Below are 21,503 nucleotides of genomic sequence, written 5' to 3' on the forward strand. Positions count from 1 at the left end.
ACCATAGTGGTATATCTTGCCACACAAGAGGCTCAGATGTCATTCTTAAATTCACATTTCCACTTGCCAGGCCTGGGAGTGCTACACGCTTCCTAAATCAGGGGAGCGGTGGCTCAACTCTGCAACAGGATTCAAGGAACAGCATTAGCAGGCTGTGAAAGGAATTGGTGGCTGCTATGTTCTCCTGTCTGGAAACAGAGTTAAAAAGGAGGGAAATCCTAATGAGTATTCAAGATTTCATTTCAGCAAAAAGCCCCCTACCCACTCTCCCCCCCCCAAAAAAAAGGGAGAGATTTTGAAGAAAAACACCAACTATTTTGGACAGAATTTACAGCACTTTCTGCAAACAGAGTAATCTTTCCATCCTTCATTAAGAAGTATCTCCAAAGGCAAGAACCAAGCATAGGTGCAGGCAGTCTAGGTGAGTACTACAGGAACAACATTGGGAGGAAAAAAAATTTGAGGGCAGATGGAGGAGTTAGGAGTATAAAGAAACACAACTTTCAGTTAGTTGATGGAGCAAGAACTAGTGCTGAAAGTAAAAGCTGAAAGGTCTTTTATGTGGATTAGATACACTTTCCAAGATCCTTGTTTCTGACTGCAAAGAATCCCAACCTGACTCTTATCTACAGGTTCTATGAGTATCATGCCATTCATGTGTGGAATTTCCTAATTTCATGCAAAAGCAGCACAGCGTCTCTGGTTCTTTTAAGAAGGAGACACAGCCATATCTACAAAATTTGTGATTTTCATTTAGTATAGTTAATTAAATTGTTTGGCTCTTCTTGTTTTACTGTGAGTGCAGTAGTCCCCAAACTTTTTATGTGATGCCCCACCCCCCTTACCCATAATGTAATCTATCTGCACCCCCTGGGAGCCGGGACCAGGGGCTGAGGCCGGACTGGGAGCTGGTCCATGGGCAGGGCCAGAAGTTGAAGCCATGGTGTCTGCTGGGGGTGAGGCCAGGGCCAGAGCTGGGTGGAGCTCCCTCCTCACCCCACCCCCCATGGGGGCTGGCCAGGGCTGGGAGTGAAGCCGCAGCCAGGGTAGGGGAATGGGCCTGGGAGTCGCGGCCAGGAGCAGAGTCAGAGGCCGGGAGCCGTACTGGAGCTGGAGGTAGAACGGGACTGGATGGCGCTCCCTCCCTGCTCCCCGCGGGGGGGCTGGCCCGGGCCCAGGCAGCAAGCTGTAGACAAACTGGCAGTCCCAGTCTGCAGGTGGTTAAAATGTGGTTTTAAGTTTGGTTCTTCATGGGTTCACACCTCCTTCATTTCGCTTTGGGTTTCAGGTTTGATTGAACAACAAATCTTAAAATGAGTAAACAGACAAAAACCCACTAAGTTTTGCCTGATTCTTACTCGAAACCATTTCTGAATGTAGAAACTTTGCAGAACCATTCACTGAAACCAGTGGAGAGAAAGGGTGTTCTCGTGACACTCAGTTAAAGCAGATTAAGTCTTTCGAGAGAACTTGAGCTAAGATGTGAGGAGCGTGGGCTTTGTAAATGAAAGCCAACAGAGCGTTGCCTGCTCTCTTTTTGACTATGAAAGTTTCACACAGTCCTGATAAGTTGTCATGATGCTTAAGTAAATATATGCCTCTGAGATCAGCTTCAGCAGAATTCTGATCAGGGGTTGTCAAACATTTTTATATTAGGGACCACAGCTGAACAGAGAGATGTCTTGGACCACCTTCCCTTGGACCACAACTGCAAACCCTCCCAGTCACAATCTCACTCTTGTAGCAATTATTTAGGTGCAGCTAGGCTGACTCCTACTGATTGTTTCCAGTTGCTTCCACAAGCTACCATGATCATCTGTAAAATGAACATAATGAACCCGGGGATTGCCAGAGACCACAGTTTAGGAATCACTACCCTAGATGGCTTTGAATTATAAAACACAAGTATGTAGACAAACAAAAGCTATGGCAGTTATTTACAGGGACAAGATCAGCTCAATCAGACTTTTCTATTTTATTCTATTTAGGTCCTTATGCTGCACCCCTCATCACAGCACCTGAGCAGCTTCTATTTGAAACTGATTTATTAACTATTATGATGAAACACAGAGGAATTTTATTTCTTTTTCACCCACGTCAGGTAAAATTGCTCACAGGCTTATGAGAAATGCCCTGTCAGATTGCACTGTCTTTGTGCAGTGTTAGAATCAGCAGGAAGCACTGAGAATAAGAAGTCTTAGATTCTACCTTCTTCATCGACACCTATGAAGTGGTTTGCAACAAAATCAATACCAAAGCCTTTAATAGGACCTCCACTTATATTATAATAGTCTCTCCGTGATTATGAAATGAATCTGCTCGTTTATAAAAGAACTTTGTGGACATGGGAGCACTTCCCTTCCCTCTCACTCTGCCTCTCAGCATGGGCCTAGCTCAACTCAAAAGTCAGTCCTGAGAGGGATGGACTTGTCAGTACAGTGTTCTGGGAACCTTCATTAGTTCCATCTTGAAATCGTAACCCCTCTCCCTTTTGGGAAGCTATGAGCATACCAGTCATTCTCACCCTGATAGGCTGTCTAAATGGCTTCTGTCAATGTCTATGCCAAGCCATTCGGTTCAATCATGGTGCACCTGAAAATGAGAATCCTATTGTCTCACAGTTATTTTATTTTACTTCACTGATTTAATGATACACAAGTGAGAAGAGATGCAATGATTCGGGTCCTGCTGTGAACACTTGGTCAGGATCTACTTGCTATTGTTAAAGCAAGTATTCCTAATTTTTTTAAAAAATCTTTCCCTTTTTTTTCTGTTGCCTGTTTGTCACAATGACATCCCATTACAAGCTGTAACTGTGGCTCTTTGGGAGTAAAGAAAATGAATTCAGTCTAATGATGATTTCAAATTGTCAATAATGTTATAAGGTTTACTGGAGTTAGAACCACACTTACATCTTTTCTCTTGGCATCCCTTCTAATACCAATTCTGTGCCCTTCTTGCTTCTTGAAGGTAATTTGACCCTTAAGATGATTCTCTTCCGTATCACCACCAACTGCAGAGTACTGCTATCAGTAGCATTTGTGCCTAACCTCATGCACGAGGTGCACAGCGTACTTTTCATAGAGAATGAAAACTATGCAAGTCTTAAGTCAGTGGTCCCCAAACTGTGGGGGGTACCCCACTGTGGGGCATGGAGGAACATTTGGGGCACGTGGTGGGACCAGGCCAGCCCTTATGGGGGGCAGGGAGGGAGCTCCACCCATGCTCGCTCTGACCCCAGCTCTGCTCCAGCCCTGGCTCTGCCCCAAGCTGCAGACCCAGCTTTGTCCCCTGGCTCCCAGCCCAGTCAGAGCTCCACATCCAGCTGTGGCACCGGCTGTGACCTGTCCGTGTCTCCACTCCCACATGCAGCCCCACTCCCAGCCCCAGACCTGGCCTCGGCCCCAGCCTCTGCCCCCAACTGCAGCTCCGCTCCCAACCATGGCTCTCAAGGGTAGGGGGAGGGAAACATGGACAAGAATTAGAGGGGGCACAAGGTAAACAGTTTGGGGACTCCTGTTTTAAGGACATGTTAAATTGTTTCTCTGAAAACCACACAGTCATTTTTGTGCAGAAGTAGCGTCAATGAAGTCACCGAGACTACTTCTGCAAGCAACTGCTCATAAGTGTGAGTTAGAGGTTCACAGTAATCAATTTGGTAGAGAGAAAAAAGACCTAAGACTATTTAATAAAGGTCATATCCTTCCACCTTACTCACGATGAACAGTATCTTCCTCCATCTATGAGACTCTTTGCAGAATAAGGCACTACTCCAAAGGAGGAAGGGCACCAAAATCTGTCCCCCAAAATACAACCTTTACAATTATGCAAATTCAGTGGAGTCAATGGAGCAACTCCAGGTTTACATCAGCATGACTGAGAACAAAATTTAGTCCAGGATCTAGATGCACATTGGACCTGATCTTGATCTCACTTCTAAAGAAAGAGAGAAGAGAATCAGACCCTTAATATCACACATTATAGTTATGGGGAACATTATAATAAGTGGAAATTAACTGATGATAAATTGCAACCAAATTAGTTTGGAATTTATTATAGGTAGTGTAATTGTACTGAATACTAGAGAAAGCACAAATTAATTTCAGTACAGCCAAGAGGTAAGTGTGTTATTTGCAAAGGATTGTGAGGTGTTTTAAATTACAGAGACATTTTCAATATATGTAAAAATAAATGTTTAAAATAAGGAATATATTAAATCTATAAAAATCATCTCTTCAGTTCTCAGAAGTAATGGGCCAGAGTCCTTGGCATGGACAAGTGCTCTGCATGGCACCACCAGCATATTCCAGCTGTGACAATAATATATCTGGCCCATGAAGAATTGCTGCAGCGGCAGACTCATAAACTTTAAGGAGCTCCAGTGGCACTGAGCGGACCTATGGGTTCTAATGTCACTTACCATCTCTGCTGTCACTGAATATAGCATAGGGTTGCCAGTTTTGGTAGGACATATTCCTGGACATTTCATCACATGACAATCTTTTAAAGAGTCATCTTTAATTCCTGGAGACTTCAGGACAGTCCTGGAGGGTTGGCAACCCTAAAATAGCAGGGTGCGGCTGGAGAAAAGGAAGTACAACTCCAGAATTATGTTGATCCTCAGATAAGACTATTTGCGGACTAAGATAGATCCACACTCCAGAGCTATGCTGATCCTACAGCCCCATGCAGCCTCGCCATCAGGCTGCTCTAACACAACACAGGAGGACTTGCTTGCATAGAACAGCAGCAGGATCAGGGGAATGCAAAGATGAGAATTAGACTGTCCTGTGCAGTTTAGCACAGCCGAAGAGCTAGACCACTGATCACACAGAATATAGGTTTGTTAAAAAAACACACACACTGATTCCCATTATACTTGCCATAATTATGACTACTGACAGCAGTGTGAAAGAGGAGATATTTTTTCCTCCAGTGAAAAAGAGCTGGCTGCCTGTAAATGCTCTTTATGAGTAATAAAGTATAGGAATATCAACTCAACATTAAAAAAAGCCAGCAAATACCAGGCCTGATGGCATCTATTGCATTAATCTAATCTGACTAAAAACGAAATGTTGCTTTTCCAGAGAGTAGTTTAAGAACATGAGAACACCCGTACCGGGTCAGACCAAAGGTCCATCTAGCCCAGTATCTGTCTACCGACAGTGGCCAATGCCAGGTGCCACAGAGGGAGTGAACCTAACAGGCAATGATCAAGTTATCTCTCTCCTGCCATCCATCTCCATCCTCTGATAAACAGAGGCTAGGGACACCATTCTTTACCCTTCCTGGCTAATAGCCATTTATGGACTTAGCCACCATGAATTTATCCAGTTCCCTTTTAAACATTGTTATAGTCCCAGACTTCACAACCTCCTCAGGTAAGGAGTTCCACAAGTTGACTGTGCGCTGTGTGAAGAAGAACTTCCTTTTATTTGTTTTAAACCTGCTACCTATTAATTTCATTTGGTGACCCCTAGTTCTTGTATTATGGGAATAAGTAAATAACTTTTCCTTATCCACTTTCTCCACGTCACTCATGATTTTATATACCTCTATCATATCCCCCCTTAGTCTCCTCTTTTCCAAGCTGAAGAGGCCTAGCCTCTTTAATCTTTCCTCATATGGGACTCTCTCCAAAGCCCTAATCATTTTAGTTGCCCTTTTCTGAACCTTTTCCAGAGCTAGAATATCTTTTTTGAGGTGAGGAGACCACATCTGTACACAGTATTTGAGATGTGGGCGTACCATGGATTTATATAAGGGCAATAATATATTCTCAGTCTTATTCTCTATCCCCTTTTTAATGATTCCTAACATCCTGTTTGCTTTTTTGACCGCCTCTGTGCACTGCGTGGACATCTTCAGAGAACTATCCACGATGACGCCAAGATCTTTTTCCTGACTCGTTGTAGCTAAATTAGCCCCCATCATATTGCATTTATAGTTGGGGTTATTTTTTCCAATGTACATTACTTTACATTTATCCACATTAAATTTCATTTGCCATTTTGTTGCCCAATCACTTAGTTTTGTGAGATCTTTTTGAAGTTCTTCACAATCTGCTTTGGTCTTAACTATCTTGAGTAGTTTAGTATCATCTGCAAACTTTGCCACCTCACTGTTTACCCCTTTCCCCAGATCATTTATGAATAAATTGAATAGGATTGGTCCTAGGACTGACCCTTGGGGAACACCACTAGTTACCCCTCTCCATTCTGAGAATTTACCATTAATTCCTACCCTTTGTTCCCTGTCTTTTAACCAGTTCTCAGTCCATGAAAGGACCTTCCCTTTTATCCCATGACAGCTTAATTTACGTAAGAGCCTTTGTTGAGGGACCTTGTCAAAGGCTTTCTGGAAATCTAAGTACACTATGTCCACTAGATCCCTCTTGTCCACATGTTTGTTGACCCCTTCAAAGAACTCTAATAGATTAGTAAGAAACGATTTCCCTTTACAGAAACCATGTTGACTATTGCTCAACAGTTTATGTTTTTCTATGTGTCTGACAATTTTATTCTTAACGATTGTTTCGACTAATTTGCCCGGTACTGACGTTAGACTTACCGGTCTGTAATTGCTGGGATCACATCTAGAGCCCTTTTTAAATATTGGCGTTACATTAGCTAACTTCCAGTCATTGGGTACTGAAACTGATTTAAAGGACAGGTTACAAACCTTAGTTAATAGTTCCACAACTTCACATTTGAGTTCTTTCAGAACTCTTGGGTGAATACCATCGGGTCCCGGTGACTTGTTAATGTTGAGTTTAAGACTAATCAGCTTAAATAAAAAGGAACATGTTGTTTCATGGATTCAGCTAGGAAGTATCTGCTAAAATAGGCCAACCCATTAGGGCTTATCTAAGATGCAGTTTTAGATGCGTGTACATAAAGGCATAAAGTACATAAAGGCTGCTCAAGGAAATCAGTTTTATCTTAATCAATTCATTTTTAAACATTCATCTAATTTATTATTTCAGTACTTTCTTTTCTAATTCTGGAAAGTAAGATTTAGCCATAATTTCCAAAAAGCGAGTCATCACTAAACAGCTCCAAGACCATGTCTGTATAGTGACTATAATTTATGACTACACTGAAGCTCCATTACCTCTATGATTTAATGTTGGTATCTTGTTATCTACCACGTCAACTCTCTCTCCTTTGACTCCCATGCAACCTAGCTGCTAGCCTTCCAGGGAAGCAGCATTTACCATTGTGAACAACAGAATTGAATGAAGAGCACAAAACTTTGTTCACAAACAGTTCACTGAATCAGACACTTGAGTTTCAATTCAGCCTCTTTGAGTAATGTTTTTAGTCTCTTTTAACAACATTCATACAGCCACGGTTTTGCTTGAATCAATACGCTTAAAGAGTCAATTCTGAACCCAAATCAGAGACTCGTTTAAACAAGAAACTAAATTCATTTAATTGTAAACTTGCATTTTGTTTCATGCAGAAGCAGTTTATCAGTGTTAGATCATTCCATCCCAACAATACCATGTGGCCAGTCACAAATGTCTAATAGCTAAATTGGAACATCAAATAATCTACTGAGTACTGATTGCAAAACAGCTCACAGACAACTCACAGCTTAAAGATATTCATAAAAACTATGCACTGAGCAATTTCAGATAACAAACGTGTTTGTAAAAACCATGATTTGTTCACAGATAAGTCACGAACAGGGGGGAGGGGAGTTAAAATTAGTAAACGAAATTGCTCACCACAAATAGTTCAACCAGTTTGACACCTCTTCTCTAGTCTCATCCCCCACGACTTTGTATGCTACTGTTGACAAAATTAATGACTCTCTTCTTCTGGGTTCTCTTTCCTCAGACTTTTATGACTGTGTGCTCTCATGACTTTCTTCTAGTTACTCCACCTGCTCCTTCAGCATCTCTGTGATGCTGTCTCCTTCACCCTCCCTCTCCACTCTCAGATGATATTCTTCGGGTTTCTTTTCTCCATCTGCATTCTATTCCTGGGTGACCACATCTGTTCTCACATTTTTAGCTATGATCTCTATTTACTACCTTTCAACAGCAAATTCTAAGTCTGTTCACTTCTGAATCTCCGGCTATCTCTTCAACAACTCCTCTTAGCTGTCCTGCGGCCAACGTCAATTTAATGTAGTGAGAACTCAACTCCTTTTATCTTTCTTCTCAAGCCCTTCTCCTCCCTATACTTCTCCCACATGGTGGAAGGCATCAGGCACTAGCAAGAGATGTACAATTCGTCTGCTCAGAGAAGCAGGTAGCAGCATATTATGTGATGTCACCTTGAGCCATTCTGCTCCAAGGCAGTAGGATACAGCTCTGGAGTTGGACATATGACTGGCATTTCTGTACTCCTTCAGGGAAAAGCAAAACGTTGCCTTTATTATCCACTATTTCTCAAAGGAGAAATTAAATGAATTAAACAACTTCCAGTATTTTTGCCCAATAAGCACAATGTGCCATTTCTTCTTCTTATTCTGAAGCAGCAGTTAACTAACAAGAACTATTCCTAGAGCAATATTAATATCATCACTGCCCTGGCACAGGGGTGTTTTAGCATGACTGCAGTTTGTATTTTAAAAAAAGGCAAGTATGTCAAGTTTCAGTTTCATTCAAAACATGGGGTGGGGGAAGAGGTGAAGAGATAAATCAATGATAGAAAGAATATACATATAGTCTGATCTTGCAAATCCTTCATCACGTAAGTAGCCCTGTTACGGTGGAATTACTTGCACAAGTAAGGAATATTCAGGCGAGTCAGAGTTTAAAGGATCAGTCCCAAAATAAAGGACCGAAAAATATTTTCAAGGGCCAAAAAAGTTAACAGTATAAATAAAAGCAAACAATTACTTGATTCTTGTTTTCAATATAAATTTGATTCCATGTCCTGAAAGTTTTGGAAGAAGACTAAAGGCTTGTCTACACAGTGCATTAGTCCTCACTAGAGGGATGTAAATTCTAGTGCACACTAGGCCATGGCACACTAGCTGGCCTGTGTACACCCTGCTGGTATGCACTAAAAGTCGCATAGTACATCTTAACAGAGTACTGTCTGAAACCAGTCTACATTAGTATGCACCAGGGAATTTTCAGTGCACGTCAGCTAGGTCCACAGTCAATGAGCTGTGGTGGCAAACAACTTAAATAGTTTTGAGAGAGAACTGGACAAATTCATGAGCGTGATTGCATGACAGGGTAGCTAGTGATGGTAGGGGGGGCAGGGCTCAACAGCCCTGGGGTTCACTTCTGGTTTATGTCCTATGTTCCTAAAAAGCACATCCTTCAGGGGTTTCAGCCAGCCGGGGTCAGGAAGGGATTCTCCCCATGTATTCTAGCAATTTTTTTTAATGTCCTTCTTCTGAAACATCAAGGGAGGCCACAGCTTTCGATGGGACATTGGGCAGGGTGGGCTCTGCCATGGTACTGAGCATTCTTTCTCTCAGGTGCTTGCTGGGTGGTTCTTGTTCACATGCTCAGGGTCTAACTGATCCCCATATCTGGGGCTGGGAAGGAATTTTACCCCAGGTCAGATTAGCAGTCACCTTGGGGTAAAAGTTTTTGTTTTGTCTTCCTCTGCAGTGTGTGGGTGCAGGTCACTTGCCAGGATTATCTGGGTATGTCCCACTTAGTCATTTCCCTGATAGGCACTGGTACGTCTCGGCCCCTCTTATTCTCTGCCTGTGACACATAATAGTTCAGTCTCCTGCAGATTGCATTGTCTGAGTCTAATTTCAGCTGTTGGGTTTAGCATACAGGTTCTGGGTGGTGTTGGTGGCCTGTGATATATATGTCAGGGGACTGCTGGCCCCTTAGTAAAACTCAGTGTGGGTGTTTTGGTTGGCTAGCTCCCAGTACCAAAAGTAAGAGGAAGAGTCAAAGGGAAATCAGGGCCCTGAGAATGGACAGTCCTCAGGAACAATGGAGAGAGGCCAATGCTCCGGGTCAACCTGATTGACACGGCAGGCAGGTTAGGAGGCCTGAAGTCCCACTTTAGAGTGTGGAATTGCCTGGAACAGAGTGGGGCCAAGCTAAGGAGAGAGCAGGAGCCCGAGCTGAGCTGGGAGCAAGCTGTGCCAGCCAGAGAGAACCAGAGAAGCAGCCCAGGGAGCAGCCCTGTACTGGGAGGAGAACTGCAGCAACCAGAGCCGTAGGGGCCAGAAAAGCAGCTCATGGAGCTGGAGGCAGAACAGCACTAGTGCTGAGGCAAAGTGGGGCTGGAGCTGGAGCAGTCCAGAGCTGGGTGCATTGAGCAGCTGGGGAGAGGCAAGTGAGGATCCTCCTGGGCAGCAGGCCCAGTGCAGGATGACACCCCCAGCCAAGAGGCCTTGCAGGACAGACTTGGAGGGGGATTGTAACCCTGAAAGGGCGGGGGCGATGCTGGGAAGAAGGGTCCTGCCACCTAGACCCTGAAGGCATGTGGCAACTGCCAGAGCACGTGTCCGACCCGCAGCATCCCTGCAGCACAGCCTGGGCCTGAGAAGGAGGTCCGGGACATGTGGGGAACTGACTGTGAACTGCCCTGACGTTCCAGAGACAACTGTTTCTGATAGGATACATGTTTTCCTTTAACCTTTCCCATTTTTTCCTTACATTTTTAAAACTGATTGCTGTTTATAAATTGTATTTGCTTTGAACTGTATGTAATGATCAGTGGGTCCAGGAAGCATCCAGTGCAGAGAGAGCACCCTGGAGTGGGGACACCCTAGTCCCTGTCCCAAATGACCACAACAAGGTTGGGGGTTGAGCCCCCCAGGAATCCTGGGCCCAGCCCTGTTGGGGTTATGAGGACTCTGCCACACAGAAGAGTGGACGGGGAGCTCTCAAGGCCTCTGGGTAAAGGAAGTGGGAGAGAGGACTCAGAGCTATTCGCTAGCCCATTTCACCAGGGTTGTGTATAAGCCAGGAAAGTCCCCCCACAATAGCGGGATCATTCCCCTGCTTACATACAGGAGGTCAGATCAAATGATCAGGCCTCTAGTGGCCTTAAACTCTGTGACTAATGTTGAGAAACTGAAGGAATATGTAAGAGTGAGACAAGGAGCTTCCCTGGATGGTGAAAATCCACCTAACAGTTCCAGGGGATAGAAGGAACTTTTGGACAAATCCCCAAACCAGAACAGTGAAGGGTGGGGAGGGGGCATTTTTGCAATCTGTATGGAAGAGAAGAATTAAAAGGCAAAAAACTTCACTGCAATAATGCAGATACAGTCACCTACCTTAACTTCTCCTGGTGCTCCTCAACTCCATGGTCACGGCTCTCCTTTTCATACAGCTCTTCCCAGCCTGAACTCCCCTTTGCATTGGGTTTCCCTGATTGTCCAACAGCCCACTCAATACAATAGAAAAGTAGCTCTGTCATGTGCCCAGCCACCTCCGCACACTCTCCTGAGCTGCTCTATCTCACTCCCTCTTTTCTCCCTGGATCAGCTTTCCCACTCCCACCCAACTGCACCTTTCTCAGAACAACAGGCTGGCCTGCCCGACAAGAGCTGCAATATACAGCGACCCCCAGTGGTCCAGTTTGGAAAGACACCTCTCCTTTTAACATTTCCTTCCACACTATCTTTAGTGTTGTTTTAAAACCTGTGTCTAGGATATGAATATCGTTATAGTTCAAGGCCGTAGACATGGATGGACCATGGCCCACCCAGTTAGTATCCAGCCCCACCCAACTTTGAACCTGTGCCAATGTCAAGTTTAAATCAATTTATTAACAGAGTTTTTCTTTTCTTTTTTTTTTAACCACACTGCTGAAGGTGGGAGCTCCAGTATCAGGCAAACAGGTGGCTATTGCTGTCAGTCTGGCACCTGAAATCCATTATGGAGCTATTCTCCAACACTACAGAAAGCTATGCTCTGGCAGCTCTGCCTTGTCATTTTCTGCACTTGACTCTGCCAGTGTAACCCACATACCTCCTGGGTGTGGGGTTCATCTAGCAGTACCGAGACAACTTAGAGAGCAATTCATGAGTCTGATCTACAGCCTTAGCTAACAGCCATGTGGCTTTTAGCTATAGAGGCTCATGCACTAAGCTCCCGAGGTCCCCAGTTCAATCCTGCCCGTCGACAACAGGGAAGGCAGTATGATGCTGTGCAGAATGGAGGGAGGCAACTGCCAGGTGAGAGAACGTTGGATGCTCTGGGCAAGGCGCTAGTGGCCCTGGATGTGCAGGGTGACCATATTTCCCAGAAGGAAAATGGGACACTGTGTGGGGCTAGCCCTCCCCATGCCTCTGCACAGGGCTGGCCTGAGCCACTCACTAGAGCCCTGCGCCTTCCTCCCTGCACAGGTTGGCATCACTGCTTGCCCAAGCTCTGCCTGCCCCTTGTGTGGGGCTGGCATCACCACTTCCCCCACACCCTAATTTTTGGGGAAAAGTGGCCATTTGTTCCATTTGCTCTTGCCAACGGATCAAGTTGCCAAGAGCAAATGGGACAAATGCCCACTTTTGCAAAAGAAAGTCAGGACAGGGCTTAAAAAAGGGATTGTCCCTGCCAAAACGGGACCATATGGTCACCACCAAGATGTGGAGGAGGGAGCAGTTGTGGTTCTGGTCCTGCTGGTTCGGGTCTACTTTGGCCTGAGCAGCTCTTGTGTACAGACAAGCAGCAGCCTGGCTTCTTTCTATGGGGCCAGAGCTGGGGCACAGCAGTTCGAGATCATTTTTATGTTGACAGAGCAGGAGGCCCTTTGGGCCCTGCCCTGGCTGGGGCTTCCCTTCTCCAACAAGGTCACAGTGCCCGAGAGGAGCTGAGGGAAGGCTGGGTAGTGGGGAAGGAAAGATTAGGGAACTTGACACTGGCCACCTGGGGCAGACCCTGAGGGGAAGGGGAAACCAGGGCATTGGTCACTGCCTGTCCACCATGCGTTGGGGCCTGCTCAAATTTCTATTCCAAGTTATGCCACTGAGATGAGTAAAAGATTGTTCTGCTCTTAATAGCAGCAGGCAGAGAAGCCCTAGCTGTATACAAGGCATTCATGGTGGTGAGGAGAGACAGGAAAGCTTTGCAGAAATAATGAAAATGTTTGAAGATTATTGCCCCCTCCCCCCTGCAAATGTTATTGATGGAAGATATATGTTCAGGATGAGACCATAGAATGACGGGGAAATCACAGAGTAGTTTGTCACAGACTTAATACTAAAAAGTCAGCCTTGTGAATATTGAATAGAAAAAGCCTCTCTAATTAAAGATCGGGTTGTCCTGGCGTGTACCAGTAAAAATGTCCATGAACAGTTACTGAAGGAGATAGATTTAACACTAGAAAAGGCAATGGGATTATGCTAAGCAGCAGAACAAACCAAAACACAAATAAAAGTGCTAGAGAAACCCATAGAGCATATGACTGTGAGTACATAAAGTAGCAAGGGAAAAATTATCAGAAATTAAATTGGCCAGGGACAGAAAAATAGAAAGCAGGAAACAGTGCCAGGGATGTGGCAACTAGCATGAGTGTAGGAAATGGCCAGCATTTGGGCAAATACACCTCTACCCTGATATAATGCTGTCCTTGGGAGCCAAAAAAATCTTACCGCATTATAGATGAAACCATGTTATATTGAACTTGCTTTGATCCACCAAAGTGTGCAGCCCTGCCCCCCTGGAACACTCCTTTACCACGATATATCTGAATTCATGTTATATCAGGTCACCTTATATCGGGATAGAGATGTATGTAGAAACTGTAATAAACCCAACCATTATGCACAGAAATATGCAGAGAAAGCAGGAAAGAGCATGTATGAAGTACAAAAATGGATTCCACAAGTGAAGAGGAAGAACTGTTCTTAAGCACAATAACAGAGACCAAAACCTCAAAATATTAGTTAATTAAAATATGAACAAATGACACTTGTGACATACAAGATTGACACTTGGGTGTAAGCAAGTGTAATAACAAAAACATAAATAGAGAGCTGCAAGGAGCACATAAAAGTAGCAAAGTCAGAAGTGTCTGTGAAGACTATAATGGAGGAAAAATTCCACTGTTGGGACAGTGCATATTAATACTTAAATATAAAGAAAAAATGACAAAACAAGACTTTGTGGTGATACACACAAGCAAGCAACCAGTCTTGGGTCTACACACGTGAGGTGCTTGGTCTCATTAACAGGATATATGCCATAGACAGAAAAACAACATAGAACAACATAAAAATACTCAGTATCAGAGGGGTAGCCGTGTTAGTCTGGATCTGTAAAAGCAGCAAAGAGTCCTGCGGCACCTTATAAACTAACAGACGTATATCCACTTCGTCAGATGTATTCACCCACGAAAGCTCATGCTCCAATATGTCTGTTAGTCTATAAGGTGCCGCAGGACTCTTTGCTGCTTTTATATAAATAATATCATCATCATATGAAGATGTATTCACCAGAACTGTGTGTGTCCCAGTAACAAACAAAGTATGGTCCAGAGAAGATGCAGAACATGTGGTACGTGCTGCGCAAGAATTTCCACAAGTCTTAAGAAAGAGGCTAGAAGAAGAGTGTAAAACATAGAATCACGGAAATGCAGGGCTGGAAGGAGACTTGAGAGGTTGTTTAATCCAGGCCCCTGCAATGAGGCAAAACCAACTACCTGTATATTTATGCCTTCCCTGACAGATGTTTGTTCAATCTGTTCTTAGAAGCCCCCAATGACCAGAATTCCAAAACCACCCTTGAAGCCTATTTCAGAATTTAATTACCCTTATAGTTGGAAATATTTTCCTAATATCTAACCTAAATCTCCCTTGCTGCCAATTGAGCCTACTATTTTTCCTACCTTCAGTGGACAAGGATAACAGTTGATTCTCTTTATAACAGCCCTTCACATATTTGAAGACTATCATATTCCCACTCAGTCTTCTTTTTCCAAGACTAAACATGGCCAGTTTTTTCAACCTTTCCTCATAGATCAGGTTTTCTAATCCTTTTATCATTTTTGTAGCCCTCCTCTACACTCTTTCCAATATGTCTCCATCTTTGTTAAGGTGTGGTACACAGGACTGGACACAGTACTCTAGCTGAGGCGTCAGCAGAGCCAAGTAGAGCAGGACAATAGTTCTCATTTCTTACATACGACACTCCTGTTAATACGCCTTAGAATTATATTAGCCTTTTCCACAACTGCATCATATTGTTGTCTCATTTAATTTGTGACTCACTATACCCCCCAGATCCTTTTCAGCCAGCTAGTCCCCATTTTGTAGGTATGTATTTGACTTTTCTAGTCAGAGTCTTATGTTCTAGTAAAAATTGATCAAGGAACTATTTCTGGAAAGCAATACTATAAGAACTGAGAACGTGGCTGAAGCAAATTAATTTAAGAATGGAAACACCTACTCACAGGAAGTTATTGCATTTCTGCTTACTTTTCTGCCATTAGATGTCCAATATATCTTCTTACCATGCAGCTCACTAATGCCAGATTCCAAGTGTTTCCCCCCTTTTTCCAGGCAGCATCTACAAACTACCCAACATGAGCACTGCAGCTCACATAAGCCAGTACTCCTGGAAATCTTACAAAGCTAGTGCTAGCAGTTACCATCTTGAGATGTTCTGTATACAGCAGCATGACAAAAAAATTAACAGGATTTTTGATTTATTTCCCCCCCTTTAAATATAAAAGAACTAAAATCATTTATAGCATTTTTTTAAAGTGTTGAGACAAATGCAATTTATGATAGCTGAATTTAAGTCCCAGAAAACAGAGGTACACAATAGGCTGAGACCCTTAACAAAAGCGACAATATGCTAAGCAGAATTCGGCCCTCTGAGTTCTATGACAATCCTAAGCACCCTCCTTTAAGCAGATAAAAGACTCTGTTTTGTCTTCTTCCTCCTTATATCTATCACATTGTAACCCTCATAAATGAGCACATTTCTCACAGTAGCCAAGTAATAAAAAAAAGGTTGGTTTTAAACACACATTTAACTAAACTGAGCAGAAAAGAATCCACTTTATCTGTGGAGAAAAGCACTAGGAAATATAATATCAAAAATTTGACTTACATACAGTTTTATTAGTATCTCTTTTGCATCATTAAAGAAAATATGTGCCACATTTCCATTGCCTTGTGCAGTGAAAGCCTATTTAGTTTGTAATGAAGAAGCTAAAGAGATTAATAAATGTATTATTTAATACGGTGCCACAATATTTTATATCGTATTTGGTTTGCATAAGATGTACTTATGAAATATTCATGTGCTCAAATTTGATTAGGATGCAGTATTTCTTCATTCTGATTTGAACAGTTGTATGCTTCCTCTTAACAGAGCTTCAAGAGTCAGCCTGCTTTGTATGCTTATGTGGTACCTTGTGTTTCGTACTTGAAAAAACCAACACTAGACTATATTTAACTTCACTGCTGGGCTTGGGAGAATTAATGCAAATTAGAAAATTTCTTAAACTTGCATTAACCTCAGAAGTAAGCTGGAAAAAATTTTAACTGTAAAGACTAATTGATGGCTATTACAATAGCACCTCAATGCCCCAAGTGAGATCAGGGCTGCCTTGTGCAAGGTTCTGTACATATACTTAGTAAGAGACATTCCATTCCCCAAGGAGCATAGTCTAAATCAGTGATTCTCAACCTAAGTATCATCATGGGCCATATATGTGGCCTACAGTGTGTTACGTGGGCCACATCCAATACTACCTTTATGGCCCTGAGGATGTCACATGGACCACAGTTGTGTGTGCTGATTGGGCTGCAAGCAGCCCACAAGCTGCAAAACCACTGGTCTAAATAGACAGGCCAAAAGACAGGGAAGAGAAACAGGCACGGAGAGGTGATGTGACCTGTTCAAGGTCACAAAGCAGGCTAGTGGCAGATTCATCTCTCTGCGAGCCAGTCACCATTTTCTCACTTTTTTATTATTGGGATTTGCTTTAATACATTCTTCTCACAATTTTTTTCATTCTCTGGCTTGGTTATGGTCAGTTTTCTGTAAGATATTCAAAATAGGAGCTGTGTTGCTCAGTTGTGATTGGTCACAAACTACATCATATTGTACTGTTTCTGTTTCCTGGCAAGCAGAGTGCAGTTCTTTGAAACAACCAATGGAGTTTTGCATCTGTCCGGGGGGGAAGTAGCAGACAAACAGGATTAGGGAATTTTAGAAGATTTTGAACCTTTTCCTTCCAGAGCTGCACACTTGCCAGAGGCATCATTTCTAGAAAATTAGGTTATCGTCAGACTTATTGGCTTGGTGCAGAGTCTAAATTTAGTTTTCTTTCATCAGATTCACACTAAGTAATTGTGTGTTTGTGTGTGCATTGCTCTAGCTTCAAAGGGTGCAGTAGACTCTTGTCTTGCTGAGTTATAATTTCATCTCAGCCAGGGTTGAACTCTCAGGGTTCTAGCAAAAGGGAGTTAGGAACACAATCCTCTTGCTGTGGCAAGCAAAGTCCCTTCCCATATAAAATATACCAACCATGTGGCATTATGGGCTTGCACATTTGTTAGTACCGGATTTGTTGAGACAAAGAAGTAGCATGTGTGTATGTAATCTGGTCTTCGAAGCAGGAGGGTCACATCTTTGTCTGCATCATTTACTGATCTGTTTGACATCTGATTTCTGTTGATACCCACAGAGGAGAGTATGACGTTCACTTTCTATCTGCCCAGAAACACCTGCAATCTGTTGGGAGCTGCACAGATCTGCGGGGGAAGCGTGGAGGAATCAGAGAAAGCTCTTTGCGTACTCAGCAACTCTGGCTCCAAGTCAGCTGCACTTCCAAGAACTCTCCTTACTGTGACTGCTCCCAAGGTACCCCTTATGGGAGATTTCACTATAAAAGATGGGAGGGCCACAGAAAAGTAATGTAGGCCCAAAGCTATATTTCTTTCCTGCCCAGAGTGCTAGAGCACTGCCCCTGAATTGCTTGTTCCTCCTATTGCCTATATCTTCCCATGTTGCAGGGTCTGGGGAAAGCCATGGACACTCCTGAGCCCCGCTCCATGTGAATCTCTGGGGGAAGATCATGCCATCATTTCTTTAGCCTTGAGGTCCACACAATAACAGCAAGTCTTAAGTTTGTGCGGGTTGAATGTTACATCCTATTTAAGAGTTTTGTTCTGGTTAGCTGCAAGTCAGTGCATGAAGTTACTACATAGAGAAACGTTGTATGCAGGTCTCTGGACCCTGACCTGTGTGGGGGGTAGATTTATGGGGGCACTAGGACCCAGGGGAAGAACTGCAGAGAGGAGCCAGCTGGAGATGCCAAGCTTTAGGAGCAGAACCAGCCAAAGCAGGGACCTGGTGACTTTCAGAGAAACTTTCTAGTTTTGACAGAAATTTCTCTGCCCTGCGCTGACTGGCAGTTCACTCCAATCCTGTCCCCCTCCTGCTTAGTCTCTGTCTTCACCTCAGCTACATTCTACACCAACCTCTCCTCCCTTGCCAACTTCCCCGCCCCCTCAGTGCCCTTTGCTTTCCATTTAGCTGATCCCCTCTAACTAAATGTACTCCAATAAATAAATAAAAATCACAGAACTAACCCACTGTTTGCTGCATGGCAGGTCACTCTGTTTGTGTGGTCTGCCCCTTCCCCCACCAGGTATCTAGTCTATTTGGATTGTAAAACACGAGGGGGCTGGCCCTTTGGCACTACCCTAATATATAGTTAATAACTACAGTTAAATTTATTATGGATAAAATTGTCAAAAGCACCAAAGTCCTATTGACTTTCAGTGGGATGAAGGTGGCACTAAATATTTTACCCTACATCTATTGTTTGCCCAGGTTGTATATGTCCGTCTTTATGTACCTGCATGGATTTGTGCTTTCAAAGAGATTTTCACGGGCTTAAACTGCAATTGGGTGTTTAATCCCATTGACTTTCTAACTGCCATTTATGTCTTTGGAAATCTCCTCTTTTATGCTTATCTTCTTAGGGCCTGATGATGTCTGGCCTTGAGTTGGTGTACTAGGTGGAGTGGTTTTTAGGTGCCTGGTTTTCTTTCCCCCTGCCCCATCATAGTCATGTAGGGAGAACCCATAATTTGGATTAAGCACAAGAGGCTAGGGCTAGATAGCTCTGCTAGCTGTTCTAACTAGCACAGATGGGGCATATCTGGGCAGAGTTGGAGATGCCAGTGGACAAGGAGTGAGATTGTAAGTGTTGGGAGGGGAGCACAGCTGGCAGAGCACTGGCTTCATCTGTCCTACAGTTCTATTGAGAGGTAGTGCTCATGTATTAGCCTGAACCTGTTGATGTCAGAAAGCTTATCTCCATTACTGCTTGGAGACACAGTGGTCTCCTGGCCTAATGCTTACAGCAGTAGTTGTGCCCAACTGTTTTATGTTAGTTTATTAAAAAATGAATGGAAATTATGTGCAAGTATCTAAAAACATGGAGAGATTATTTTTCTGATTTAAAAAGTAAATAGTTAATTAATTTAAAACAATTAGAAAGAAACCACCAGGTTTTGGGAGTAACGTGAGAAAATGGAGGCCAGGCAAGAAAATTTTACGTATCTCAATTTAAAATTTCTTGTTTTAGATAGGTGATGGAAAGCTACAAGCCCTCAGTATAGAAACCAAAGTGGCAGGCAGGCATGCTTTTTAGGAAATCTGCAGCCTTACTTCCACTGGGATCTATAGCTTTATAGCTCTGAACAGATAGGTCTAGTTGTAAGAGGGACTGATAGCCATGCTGTATTTATAATCAGTTTGTATGTGAATATAACCCCCTCAGTGACAAATCAGATTTTTCTGGATCAGGTGAAGATAACCTATTTTTTTCCATTCACTCTCAGAAAGAAATATTATCCAGTAGAAGAAGGCAGGGGTCCACCCTTTGACTTTTTCCTCATCAGTTCTTGTACCCAATCTATTTCCCCACCGCAGAAGCCTTGAATTTAGAGGTATGTTACAGATTTTGCAGTTAAAAGTGGACAAACTCCCTGCCTTGGAAAACCTTTTAAGGTTCCAACTCAACATTTGAAAGCTCTTCAGGGCAGAGATCATGTCCTTGTATATGTTTATAAAGCACCTAGCATAACTGCAATATAAATATGTAAACAAGGAAAAACACCATCTATTAAAATCCCGCATACTCATTCCCTCTCAATTTTAATAAAAAATTCTCCTTTGTTGTGTAAATTTGACCTTGGGACCAAACATGGACTTTTCTAAAGATTAGGAACTCTGAACAAAATCCATTCAGAAATTTTGAAGTAGATGAGTTAAAAAAAATACAGTTTTCCCATTTTTTCCCCAACAAATGCTTAGGTTTTTTGGGAGGGAGAGGGAAGAAAAAGGGGAGAAAATGTTAAAGATGCAAATTTCAGATGTGGCCAATGAGCACTAAGGAATAGTTGCCTGGCAAGTATGATGAAACAAATGTCAAGATAATGGAGTAATTTACAAACTCTTTGGAATAGAAGCAGTAAACAGTTCCTGAACTGATTTAGTTACAGTATTAATATAGCGTACGTGGGACTAGGCTACGCATGTGCATAAGACTTTCATGGTAACTGTCAGAGTTACATATTTTTTGAATGGCACTCTAATTGTACTGAACAGCTGTACCACACCACAGTGCCACATCAAGGTTTTTTTTTCCCCCAAAAGCTGAGGACATTAAATATATATTAAAAAACTCCACACTCTTGACTGACATAGCTAGGCTGACCCCAATCCCTAGTGTAGACATAGTGATATTGACAAAAGAATGCTTCTGTTGATGAACAACGCTAGCTACAGAGAGGTGGTGTTCCTACACTGACAGAAAAGCCCCTTCTGTCAGCATAGGTTGTATCTACAGTACAAAGGTAAGTTGGCATAGCTACCTCAATGTAGCTAAGCTAGTGTAGTCTCCATAGTGTAGACACAGCCTGTTTTGCACTGCACATGTGGGGCTGTCAAGTGATGTCAGACCCAGCAGGTCTTAGCACCTTGTTGCCAGTGAAAGGCAGCATGATTTGGGGTGGTTTAGGGTAAAATACAGACTGAACCCACAGAATCCCTAGATGTATCCTTTGGAAAAAATGCTGCAAATACACATTACGTTCTTTTAAAATAAGGCTGAATAATGAAACCATTTACTTATTAAATAGAAGTTATTCAATAAACAAAAATATATGAGTTATGATGTAGATAGGACTCAAAAGGTAGATGCTGTTTTATCATATTACATCAATCCAATCTTTGGATTCTGTTCTGCCACACACTCTCAGTTCCCTGGCTTCGTCCCCACTAAGAGACTTATAGAAAGAGTTCCCACCATTGCTAACACAGAATCAGTTGTAAATTAGACTTACTCCCAGAAAGGTTGGATAGCACCAGTTTCAGAAATGTGTCAATAGCTGCCTGAACTATGACTCCCAAACTTGCTAGAACCTTTTCAAAAATTTCCCTAGCATCAAAAAGGCTCTTAGTGTATTGGCTGGGAGTTACATCAGATGTCAAAATTGGGCTCTCCTCTTCATTGGCACTCAGGGATGACAAAACAAGCTGCAGGGGATAGAAGGGAGATTTTTCCACGTGTGGAAGCAATAATTGTCAG

At 43.0% G+C, this 21,503-nt stretch overlaps 1 protein-coding gene across 1 annotated transcript in view; it reads left to right on the forward strand.

The window, feature by feature from the left end:
- P2RY1 (purinergic receptor P2Y1) overlaps positions 1-21,503 on the forward strand; it is a 1,183,293-nt gene that overhangs the window by 967,922 nt on the left and 193,868 nt on the right. The window lies entirely within an intron of this gene.

Source organism: Gopherus flavomarginatus, chromosome 8 (assembly GCF_025201925.1).
Source record: "Gopherus flavomarginatus isolate rGopFla2 chromosome 8, rGopFla2.mat.asm, whole genome shotgun sequence".
NCBI lineage: Eukaryota > Metazoa > Chordata > Testudines > Testudinidae > Gopherus > Gopherus flavomarginatus.